This window comes from Pinus tabuliformis, chromosome 4_1 (assembly GCF_031772625.1).
Source record: "Pinus tabuliformis cultivar Carrire ecotype Pingquan chromosome 4_1, CPIR1, whole genome shotgun sequence".
Lineage (NCBI taxonomy): Eukaryota > Viridiplantae > Streptophyta > Pinopsida > Pinales > Pinaceae > Pinus > Pinus tabuliformis.
In genome coordinates this window covers 117,314,270-117,326,561 of record NC_142303.1, presented here as the reverse complement: position 1 = coordinate 117,326,561, position 12,292 = coordinate 117,314,270, and positions in this window count along the sequence as shown.

Here is a 12,292-nt window from a genome sequence, read left to right as displayed (position 1 = left end):
AAGCATTTAATTTTTATTATTTCTTTTACGGAAGCATGGGAAGTGAAAATGTGAAGTATGTTTTTGTTGTTGTCATATATATATGTTTTTTTTGTGTATTGAAGATACATAGAGTGGTAAGTGAAGAACGCAGTAGCGCGTATGAAAATATACACAGCAGTGTAAATGAACTTTGTTGCACAGCAGTGCATAAAATCAGTTGCTCATTGTAATGAGAAGGGTGTAGTGTGAGAGAGGATAATGCACAACAGTGCTATCCGTGAAGAACAAGAGAGCAGCATGCCTTTTGTTGATTGGTGGTGAAGCTCGCGGCAGCGAAAGAACAAGGAAGATGCACAGCAGTGCATAGAATAGTGATGATTTTAATGTATTGGATTTGCATTGAAATGCAAAAGAAAAGAGCGCTCAGGTATTTTGAAATTGTGAATGTAAATTTTGTTTTACAGCAGTAAGCTTATGTAAACCTTTGTTACAGCAGTAAGTTGTTGTTTTTCACAGCAGTGAATATGAAAATGATTTTACAGTGGTAAATCCCTCTGAGTGAAAGAGGATGAAGTTTGTATCAGGCTTTGTATTTTAATCAATAGAAATATTTTATGGCTGTGTAATACTCTGTTATGAGTAGATTTGTTTTAAAAGCTTCCCTGTGCACAAAGGTCCTGGAACAGTGGAAACAGAGCATTGGCTCTGTGGTATTTGCTTGAATGGTTTTTGGTATTTTCCCCATCCAAAACAATGCCCAACAGTGGTATCAGAGCTAGTCCAAGCTCTTTGATGGTGACAGAGCAGGTTCATGCTCTTTGAAGACTCAAAGAAGCTGAAGGAAGGTGTGGTTGCAGCAGAGAAAGCTTCTCCAGCAGTGTGAAGTTTCAGCCAAAGGGATTCAGGTATTTCCCAAGTTTCTGAGTTATTATTAAAGACAGTCAGTTGTTTTAAAAAAAACACAGTCAAGTATTAGAAGCTCAGATAAGAATGGCAAGGTCAAAGAAGAAAGCCTCCAAGCCTGTTAAAATTGTGTCTCCCTCCTCTACTAAACTAGAAGGCAATCCATTAGAATACATTCTATTTCAAACCCCAAAGTTTGATGGAAACTTTGATGTATGGGAAATAATGATGAGGGCTTTCCTAATGTCTGAGGGGATTGAAGTCTGGGAGTTAGTGATTGATGACAGCAAGATGGATAAAGAATCCATGGAGTATGATGCACAAGCAGCAAAGACCATCTTGGATGGACTGCCTGATTCTGTGAAGAAGAATCTTGGAAAATACACATCAGCAAAGGATATATGGGACAGACTGCATGATCTTCATGCAAAGGGAGCACTGACCATGACAATGAGTCAAGAAGAAAGTTATGAACCCATCATAGAAGCTGAGAATGAGAAGGTTGACCTCATCAAGCTTCAAGTAAAAGAAAGGGATGAAGAGCTTGCCAAGCTCAAGAAGGAGCTTGATCAATGCAAGAGGAAACATCATGAAGAAGTCATGTCTATGACAAATCAGCTGAATAGTGCAAAAAAGCAGGCAGATGCCTTGACAAGTCAACTTGAACAAAGGCACATGAGAGTGAGTAAGCTTGTAGAAGAGATTGGACAGTACAAGGTAGAGGTCTCCTCCCTTAAGTCCGAACTACAAGAAGCCAGGAAGCAGGCACAAGGAGCTGAAAAGAAAATGGAGAGCAGCCAAGCAAAAGATGAAGAAATCTCCAAGATGAAGACAGATATTATCTCCTTCAAAATAGTAGCAGCTGAAGCTACTCGTAGCAAGGAAGAAACTGAGGGACAACTAGCAAAGAAAAGTAATGAATGTGAAAAGTTAGAAGAAGAGATTGTTCTCCTCAGGAAGAAGGTTGAAGGGATGAACAAGATCATGAAGAGCTCTCAAGCTTTGGATGACATGCTTAGCTATCACAGATCCCCATTTGATAAATCAGGACTTGTGTATGTAGGTGAACCCTCAAACAATGATGATGATGCTTTAAACAAAGGAGATGTGAAGAAGCCAGAAAGAGATGGTGATGCTCCTAGTTCCAGCAAAGGCAAGGAGAAGAATGAAGGCTGCAATAGAAGAGATCCTACTCCAAGTAGAAAACCAGCTCCAAGAAGAAATGTAGCTGATGGCAAGAAGGCAAGAGGCAATGGTGATCATCAGAGGATCTCAAGGCAGCAAAGCTTCAGAAGTACATCAAGGAAACCTCCATCTCCCAGGTACCAAAGTTCATTTTATGGTTATTGTTATGCTTGCTCAAACTTTGGTCATATGGCAAAAGATTGTAGAGCATTTCATAGAGATAGATGTTATGGTGTCAGACAACCTCCAAGAAACAATTTTAGAAGAAATCATGAAATGTCATTCATGAAAAATGTTGAATGTTTTAAGTGTCATAACATTGGGCATATGGCACGTGACTGTAACTTAACATGGGATCTTACACAAGCTAGACCCATGCAAAAGAAGAAAGTTACACAAGTATGGAGAAGGAAGGAAAGGCAATCTGAAAACCCCTTGAACTCCCCAGTGGATCTAAATTTATTCTGAGAAAACTTGCCAAAAGAAGACAAGCATACATTAAAGGGGAGCTTGAATTTTTGTTGTTTGCTGAACTGTATTAACAGTCATTTGTTGATGGAGGATGTATTGCAGCGCAGCAGTTGCAAATGAAATCCTTATTAATCCCTCTAAAAGGTAATATGCAGCAGTGATGAAATCAGCAATGTTTTTGCTTTGTGTTTATACAATATGCACAGAAATGCATAAACAAGAAAAGATGGCAGCGCTGAAATGTAAAGAGCAGCAGCGCAATAAGAAAAGTATGCAAAGCAAGGAAACCCTCACAGCAGTGGGAAGATAGAACACAAAACAGCAGTTTGAATTTTTTTTTGTGGTGCACATGCATTGAAATGCATAGCAATGGAAGGTAGTTTCCTTCTATGTAATGTGATAGAACATACTCACAGCAGAATGAGTGTAATGCACAGCAGATGAAATGTTTTGTATTGGGAATGAAAATGCAAAGCAGTGAGAAGAAAATGAGAAGGCAAAACGCAGCAGAGCGTAAATGCCCAGTGGCTGAGAATGCAATGAAATTTCTCACACAGCAGTAAAAAAAATGTAATGTTTTTCTTCATATGCAATGCAGCATGCAAAGAAATGCATAAAGAAAAACAGGGACAACAGATTTTTAATGCACACTCGATGTATAAGAATGTGTGTGGCAGCAGAAAGCCAAAGGAATTGCACAACAGTGTATTGTGTAAAAAAAATGAAGACTAAGATTGTGTGAAGCAAGGGTGCATGAGAAAAGGCAGCAGCCTGTGTTATTTTTTTTGTGGAGAATGAAGTGCCAAGAGTATGGGCACACAGCAGTATGATGAAACAAAAGGCAGCCACAGTGCAAATTGCAGAGGCAATGCAGCAGCAAGAAGTTTTGAACAGCAGCACATGCAAAAGAAATTTTCCTTACAGCAGTAAAGGTAAATGTAATGAATTTGTTGTTCATTTGAATTGAAATGCAACAGCAGTGAGTGTGTTGGTTGCATCTGAAATGCAAGTGAGACACAGCAGAAGTATGATTGTAATGAGTAAAGGGGAGCACGCAGCAGCGTGAAGAAAAGTTTTCTCATTGTGAAGAAGGGAAGCACGCATAAGTGCGCAAGTAAAGAATTCTCACACAACAGTGTGAATGTGAGAAAGGGAAGGCACAGCAATGCAGAGTTTGCAAAGAAATGTAAGTGAAGTGCAGCAACACAACAGCAAGTGTAGACACAGCAGTGTGGAGTAGACACAGTAAAGAAGATGGCACAACAGTGCAGCAGAGAATATGCATCAGCATAAGAGAACATTGTAATGAGTTTGCACACACAGCAGTGCAATGATTGTTTGTTTTGGAACTGCATTTGAAGCAGTCATTTGGTCAATCCCTCTATCAAGAGGATGATGCTTTTCAGCATAGTCATTGGTGAATCCCTCCGTGAGAGGAAGATGCTCTTTAGCATAGTTTGGTAAATCCCTCTGTCATGAGGAAGGTGCTCTTAAGCACAGTTTCAGGTGAATCCCTCTATTAAGAGGAAGACAACTTTGTTGTTTATGAACTGCAGCAGAAGCAGTTGGTGAATCCCTCTATGCGAGGAAGATTGGTGAACCTCTCTATGTGAGGAAGATATTCTTGTAACAGCAGTTAGTGAATCCCTCCATGTGAGGAAGTGTTTGGGTATGATTGAATGCCCGACAGTTGAAATTAAAGGGGAGTGTTGAAAGTATAATTTCAACTGTGCGACAGTTGAACCTTGCGGCAGGATGAGGACAATAAACCAAGCGCATCGGCAAGTCGGCATATCGGCTGGTCAGAGCTTCGGAGGCATGCAGCGACAGCGATATGAAATATCGCCGATATCGCATCGGCGAAATCGCAGCGGAGGACTTACAAAGTGGCTTTGTTTTTGTGCGATAAGCGATCGCCGATATCGCATCGGCAAAGTCAAAGTGAAGGAGTCATAAAGAAGCTTTTGTGTTTGCGATAAGCGATCGCCGATATCGCATCGGCATATCGCTATCGGCAATGTCATAGAGTCGGGGTCTTTGACATGAGAAAAGTTGCGATGCGATGCAAATAAAGTCAATGGTTAAAGTACAGGTCAGCAGCTAATAAATTTGACGTGAAGTAAAAGTTCCTTTACCGCCAGTAAATGTCAGTAAAACAGTAAATGCAATTTACTGTGGTTGGTAAGTTTTGGTGAAGTTTTTAATTTCATTTAAGCGGGAGTATGGGCACAAGTAAAAGCTGGTAAAAGCATTTAATTTTTATTATTTCTTTTACGGAAGCATGGGAAGTGAAAACGTGAAGTATGTTTTTGTTGTTGTCATATATATATGTTTTTTTTGTGTATTGAAGATACATAGAGTGGTAAGTGAAGAACGCAGTAGCGCGTATGAAAATATACACAGCAATGTAAATGAACTTTGTTGCACAGCAGTGCATAAAATCAGTTGCTCATTGTAATGAGAAGGGTGTAGTGTGAGAGAGGATAATGCACAACAGTGCTATCCGTGAAGAACAAGAGAGCAGCATGCCTTTTGTTGATTGGTGGTGAAGCTCGCGGCAGCGAAAGAACAAGGAAGATGCACAGCAGTGCATAGAATAGTGATGATTTTAATGTATTGGATTTGCATTGAAATGCAAAAGAAAAGAGCGCTCAGGTATTTTGAAATTGTGAATGTAAATTTTGTTTTACAGCAGTAAGCTTATGTAAACCTTTGTTACAGCAGTAAGTTGTTGTTTTTCACAGCAGTGAATATGAAAATGATTTTACAGTGGTAAATCCCTCTGAGTGAAAGAGGATGAAGTTTGTATCAGGCTTTGTATTTTAATCAATAGAAATATTTTATGGCTGTGTAATACTCTGTTATGAGTAGATTTGTTTTAAAAGCTTCCCTGTGCACAAAGGTCCTGGAACAGTGGAAACAGAGCATTGGCTCTGTGGTATTTGCTTGAATGGTTTTTGGTATTTTCCCCATCCAAAACAATGCCCAACATTCTGGCGTCAAGAATCAAATCTTTTCACAGTTATTTTCAATCAAGATGTACAGGATTTTCTGAAGAAGCGAGCCTGACTTGTATTTAATGTATTCCTGAGGTGTTGGTGTCCTTAAACAGAATAAAATGTGGAGAATTCAACGATAATGACGATGATCGGCAGATCTGCCTATGGAAACAGCAAATTCTAGCCCCTTTTGCGCCTGCACTTCCCCCGCCAGATCTTGTGCACCGGTGTTTCAACTTGAACGACTGAGATCCTTATCCGGCCGTTGTTCCTCACCGATTTGACTCAGCGTTAAATCATGCTTCTATGGAATTAACCAATAGTTTATTGCAATCAAATACAGCTACCGAAGGTGCAATTGAGTGTCAGCAGCTTCGACCTCGTCTTTTTGGATCCCTCATATATCCACTACGCAGCTGCACGGGCGGCCACGCTATCATTCCGCCAACATAATTCAAGTTATTGACTTCACGCTCACTGCAAATCGATTTCCACCAGAAACCCAAAGCGCAGAGGATCACCTTTCCGATCAGGGTCGGATCGTATGCCGAGGAGCAGTTTCAACGTTGTTCGATCCACTCTTCATGCGTGCAGTGAGAGCTGCGATCTAGCTAAGCGATCGAATACAGATCCTTCGCAGCGATCAATGCTTCTTAGCAACACGGATCCTCAGCAACAACTCCTCAATTGATCGGTGCAGTGGCTCAGTCGATCTGTGCAGTGGCTAAATCGCAACGACATACTCTCTCCTCCTTGGTAGTCCCAAACGTATTTAACTTACACGAAAGAGAAAGCGGCAGAATTTAGAGAAAGAATGGCTGGCTCATATGGAGATTAGTTCACTTTTAAAGTGAATCCATTCACTTTTTAATTCACTTTAATTCAAAAAGGAACTTATTTCTTGAAGCTTTATCATATGATTTGAGATGTCATCGTTTATTGCAAAGTAAACAAACTTCTCCAAAGTTAAGAATGGATGGAGCAGGGTTCTAGGGAAACGCTGTGTTTAGAGTTCTAATTCACCTTCCCCTTTCGTTGTCAATGTGTCTGATTTCAAGAAAGATGGGCTATTTTTCTTTATTGCACCCAACCACAACTTGAACGAATTGCGTTGTTTCAATTGACTTTTATACTAAAAGTAAACCTCCGTGCCGATCATGTCAGTGGCTATGCTTGTAGGTAATTTTTTCCACGCGAAGGTAATATTTTTCTTGGGATTTATCGGGAAATTTGATGCTGTTATAGCGTTGTTTGAAAGTGTTTGATGCACTGGCTGAATTTAATTTTTTTCCTGTTTGAAAAGAGGTCACTCCTCAAGGTAAGGATTCTCGAGTTGATGATTATGCAACTTATGATAATTCAGTGAACCTTTTTGTTGGTCATGAAAGTAAATCCTTCTTAAGTATTCTCCTACATTATTACTATTTTATTTAAATTCAAAATAAGAATGTATGTTTATTGTCACAATTTAAAAAACATTTTTAAAAATAAAAATAAAATAATAATAATTTAACTATAATAAATTTTTAAATATATCAAATAAGAAATAATATTCAAAATTATTGGAAATATTTTTCCAAAATATTGTGTTTGAACCAACAAATCAAATTGGGTTTTGAATATGAGCAAGAGTGATAGTTGCATAGAAGTATAGCCCTAGCTCCCTCTTTTGATTGTTATAGATATGTAACATTAGGGTAGTGTGGGGTCTCCATTTTGTAGTTATTCAATAATGCTTTGTTTTTGTAATCATTTACACAATTTGTCGTTTTTCCAACCTCCACGCACTTCTTCCATACATCTCTACCTTGCATACGACTTCTTGTGCACATGCACTACTTCGCACGATTACTTTTTTGTATTTGTTATTTCTTGCATGCGTTCCTACTCAATGCTATTAATTGTTTCTACCCTAGTTGTTGTCATTACAAAGACTTTGTGGCAGGCAACTCCTACCAAACTTGTCCCAGAGTGCACAAATTTCTTCTTGTTCATGCCTAGCCTCATTTGGGCTCCGCACATTCGGGCCTCAACACCACTTGAAACCCAACACCTTAATACCTATAAAAAATATATGTACATGCAATTTTCCCTCATATATATAATTATTTTTTAGCTCTCCCTGCGCTCATTAAAGCCTCAACACCACTCGAGCCCCTACACATTACTACCTCTACACATTCTATGTACATGGAATTCACCTTGATATCCATAAATATTTTTAAACTCTCCCATTTAGCTCTGGTTGATGAACAATTTAGATGGAAAAATAGTATTGTATTACAGAAGTCTCTCTCAAATTTACATTAGTCTCCCAGCCATGGCATAGCTATGCACATGTGAAGTGAAATTCCTATATTGTTTATGATATGTCAAGGATGTTGTTAGAAGATGGTTCAAATTTCAATTCAAACTTTTCAAAAGTATGTTTATTACTTTATTTATCACGTTGCAGGATTTTTGGAGATATTTTCATGGGCGTACCACACAATGTTTGATTATGGAATCTCGAGAGGGGGATTTGTTGAAACTATTTGAAGAGAGGTCGATAATGTTACATGGGAGGACAATGCAATATTTCTATTATTCTCTCATGTGCATTGTAGGTTTTATAACAAGAAAGATATAATTATTATACAAAGAGTTTGAATCATCCTACACACATGTATTATTATTACAAAAATGACCATGTATTAGAAATGCTAGCCTATAGACTACCCTCCACGCTAGGTCCATTCCACTGCAAAATGAATGATTATTATTCTCTGAAAATTGAACCATAATCTTAATTGCAATATGTGGACATTGTTGGCCATTCTACATAGAAGACAAAATGGTATCATGACGAGAAGTAAATTGTATGGGTATCATACCTTGGGATCATACTTAGTTAAATAATTGAAAACTCTTGACGCCATTTATTTACTCGTAAAAGTGGCTAGCAACCTTATGAAAATTATCACTTGAGTTGCTATAGGGTTTCCTCAGAGTGCGAAGGTGCGGAGGAAGCTTTCATTGCACTTTCTCTGCACTCCTGCACCTCTACACTTAAACAAATTGCAAAATTATTTTATTGCGACATACATGAACTTAAGTTGAGCCATTGGTTAACAATAACATTAACCACCTCTTAAATCATGACGAGAAGTAAATTGTATGGGTATTATACCTTGGCATCATACTTAGTTAACTAATTGAAAACTTGTGATGCCATTTGTTTGTTGATCAAAGTAGGTAGCTCGACCTTATGAAAATGATCACTCGAGTTGCTATAAGGTTTTCTTAGGGTGTGGAGGTGAGAAGGACACTTTGTTGAGTTTTCCTCGACACTTTAGAATCATGTCTATGTCTAAGAAATCATCGCGAACACACCAAAATTCCACAACACAAGCACTTTACATACCAGAAAACATACAATAGTAAATTAATCTAGTGCACAATATAATTTTTCAACCTAGAACTTGTTTATATTAGAACTTTAATGCAACAATTAGGGCTTGGAGTCAACTACTTATGACTACCAATATACCCTAAACAAAGTACACTTGACTTACTTACTGAAGGAGTGCTCAACTCAACCCTTTTAGTCTACGTACCTTCACAACTTTTGGCAGGTCCTTTTCCCCCTCTTATGTTTTTCACAAGAATTCCGCGACTTCACAATGCTTCTATTTATTTCTAAAATGACTGAAAATGGGCTCAAAGATCTACCCTCTAATAGTCCTCTTGCTCCTTGAATATGCCTGCTATTGGGGACTTCAACGTCTTCCCCCTCATTGTCTCTCGACTGCTCCAAGGATGACATAACTTAGGGCTTCTAGGTAGCCCAAACATCTATGAATTTACACACCAAATATCATAGAACTTTGGGAATAAAGTTTTCCCTCTTAAAAGTGATAAATCAACTTCTTATTCATTGTATTAGGGCACTCAAATAACATCCCTCACATCAATAAATTGTCACATATGTTAGCTAATAATAGGGGTACAAACAACTTGCCCACCCATAATTGATTTAGGACATCAACCAGTATACTTAGGGAGCATAAAATCTTCCCTCTTACTATCTATTGGATACTCAAGAATGATAAATCTAGGGCTTGCATAATCATTGCGCTTATCATTGATATGCCTCCTTGCATTCACTGAACTAGGGAACACAAATCATTTTCCCTTACACCAATGAATCCCTTACTGAATTTATTAAACTTAGGGCATCACTAATAGGTCAAACATAATCCTCTTTTCTCCTTCAAAGATAATAGATATAAGGATCAACAAACAACTCTCTTATCATTGGTTTTCCACACATGAAATCTTTGAACTGGGGATCAAAAAACCATCCCCCACAACAGTGATAAGACTACCCTCTATCAATATACTTAGGGCTTGTATATTGTTTACCAAAAACTGGACTTAAACCACTACATCAACCTAGCATAAATCACTTTAAAATCAATCGTTTACCTCTAAAGACACCTCCTCTAGAAGCTTTGAAGGGCGCAATTCTATGCATAAATTACTCAGGTATTTGACAATCTTTGAGGGCTCTTTTACCAGCCATAGGTATGCCCTAATTTGGCCTATACAAACCTCCAAACACGTGCATAAAACCTCATGTCTAGGGATTGAACCCTCTGTGTTGATCCTTGAGGATATGTGACCCTTACGCCTGCAACATACTAGGCATTACAACCCTCCTAAACACACATTACAGGGGTCTCTGCCCTCTTATAAGAGCTAGACCTTTTTCAATCCTATTCATAGAAATTTACCCTTCAACATGTTCCCAGAACTTCATCCAAATCATACATCGAACAACTCCACCTACTCATCCAATCCAGAACTTAGGAAAACAGAAACAAACATGTATTTCGTCACTCTCTAGGTTTTCTCCTTAGTTTTGTGGCTCTTCATACTAGTTTTCACTTTGATTAAAGCTCTTGATATGTTCTACAAATGATAACAACCTCTCCTCTACTTATAATTACTATGAGGGTAACAATAGGCCCTTAAGGGGCATCACTTAAATACAAGAAAACTTAACTTTATTTGATAAAACCCAAACTAACATTAAAAAAGAGATTTCTTCCATTTTATTTAGCCACATAATGATGCGCTAGGTGCCCCTTAGCCCATCAAGGGTTCCCCTCATCCATCCATGATTAAAAAATGATTTTCTTGACTTGGTTTCCACGCACAACTTTGGGTACAAAACCCACTTCTTGGGAACATTTCCCAAAAACCAATTTTGTGAGTCAACTTCTCATAAACTTAATAGCCTAGGGGTTGTGGGAGTACCTCCCAAACTACACAATTCAAGATGCCTTCATTGTGCTTCCTCCACACTCCCACAATTCCACACTTAAAAAATTGTGAAATTATTTTACTGCTTTTCCAAGTCACCTCCAGTGATGGCAGAATGGTTACTTCTTACAACGTGCCTCCCTCTGATTGAAAATTTCGACAGTCATTTGAAGGAAACCAATTCTAGAAGTAACACAATTAGGACTATCACAAGATCTTATATTTCAAGCAAGTTGCGATGATGTGTATGTGTCTGTGTCTGTGTCTGTGTATGTAAATATATATATATATATATATATATATATATATATATATATATATATATATATATATAGAGAGAGAGAGAGAGAGAGAGAGAGAGAGAGAGAGAGAGAGAGAGATGTATTGTGTGTGTGTGTGTATAAGTTGTTAGAATAATGATATATTGTATTTATCCTTGTGATATATGTATGTTCGTGCCTTTGTATTAAGAAAAATACAAGTAAATGTTTGTTTAAAAAAATGAACAACCAATTGCTCTTTGTTCAAAAGCATGTCCCTAGAAACTTGAAAATGATGTTATCTTTTTTAAATGGGTGAGATATAGTCTTTTATCTATTATGATGTTATCTTTTGTAGAAGCTTTCATTATGTAGAAGCTTTCTCATTGTGTGGAATGTGAGGTTCATAGAAAAGGTTGTACAATGAAAGCTTCCTATGCACCTCCGCACTCTACATTGCATAAACCAATGGGTCTAGAATATTGTCAATGTAATATTCTAAATGAAATACTATTGGGTAGTAAATGCAATGAAGTGAGATATTCCAAATACAAGTAAATTGAATATTGTAAGATATGTTGAAATACTAATTATTAGTTAGATATCTAGTTATTTTATATGAAAGTGTTCATAATGGCAACAAAAGAAACACATAGTTCATTTTTCTACTCTGCACCTTCATTGAAATGGGGAATGGGAACACTATTTGTGGTGTTCCAATTGAGAAAGGAATGTGAAAATATTTTTTCAAAGTGTTTCAATATTGGAGTCATTGTAGATCTTTTTATTCATACTAAAACCATTTTGATTTATCTCTCATGAATGGAAATTTTATTAGTGCATCATAAGGAATGTATATTCACAGAGTTACTAAAGGATTTCTAAGTTTAGTGCTACTTTTTTTTTCCTTTTTCTATTCTCATCTTCATTGGACACTATGGAAATCATAAACTTGACCATTGAAGATAATTCATGGTAGGGAGGTAGTACTAATCAATATTGACTGGGAGAATTTAAAGGTACTCAATTTGGAATTCAGAACAGAAGAATTGACAAGGTTATTCATATGTTTTTTGCATATTTTATGTCGATTTTATGTTTTTTATTATGAATTCTGACAAGTATCTAATTTGAGATTTTTTTGGTTAGTTTTAGATTTGGTTTTAATGTTTATTATGTGCCTCC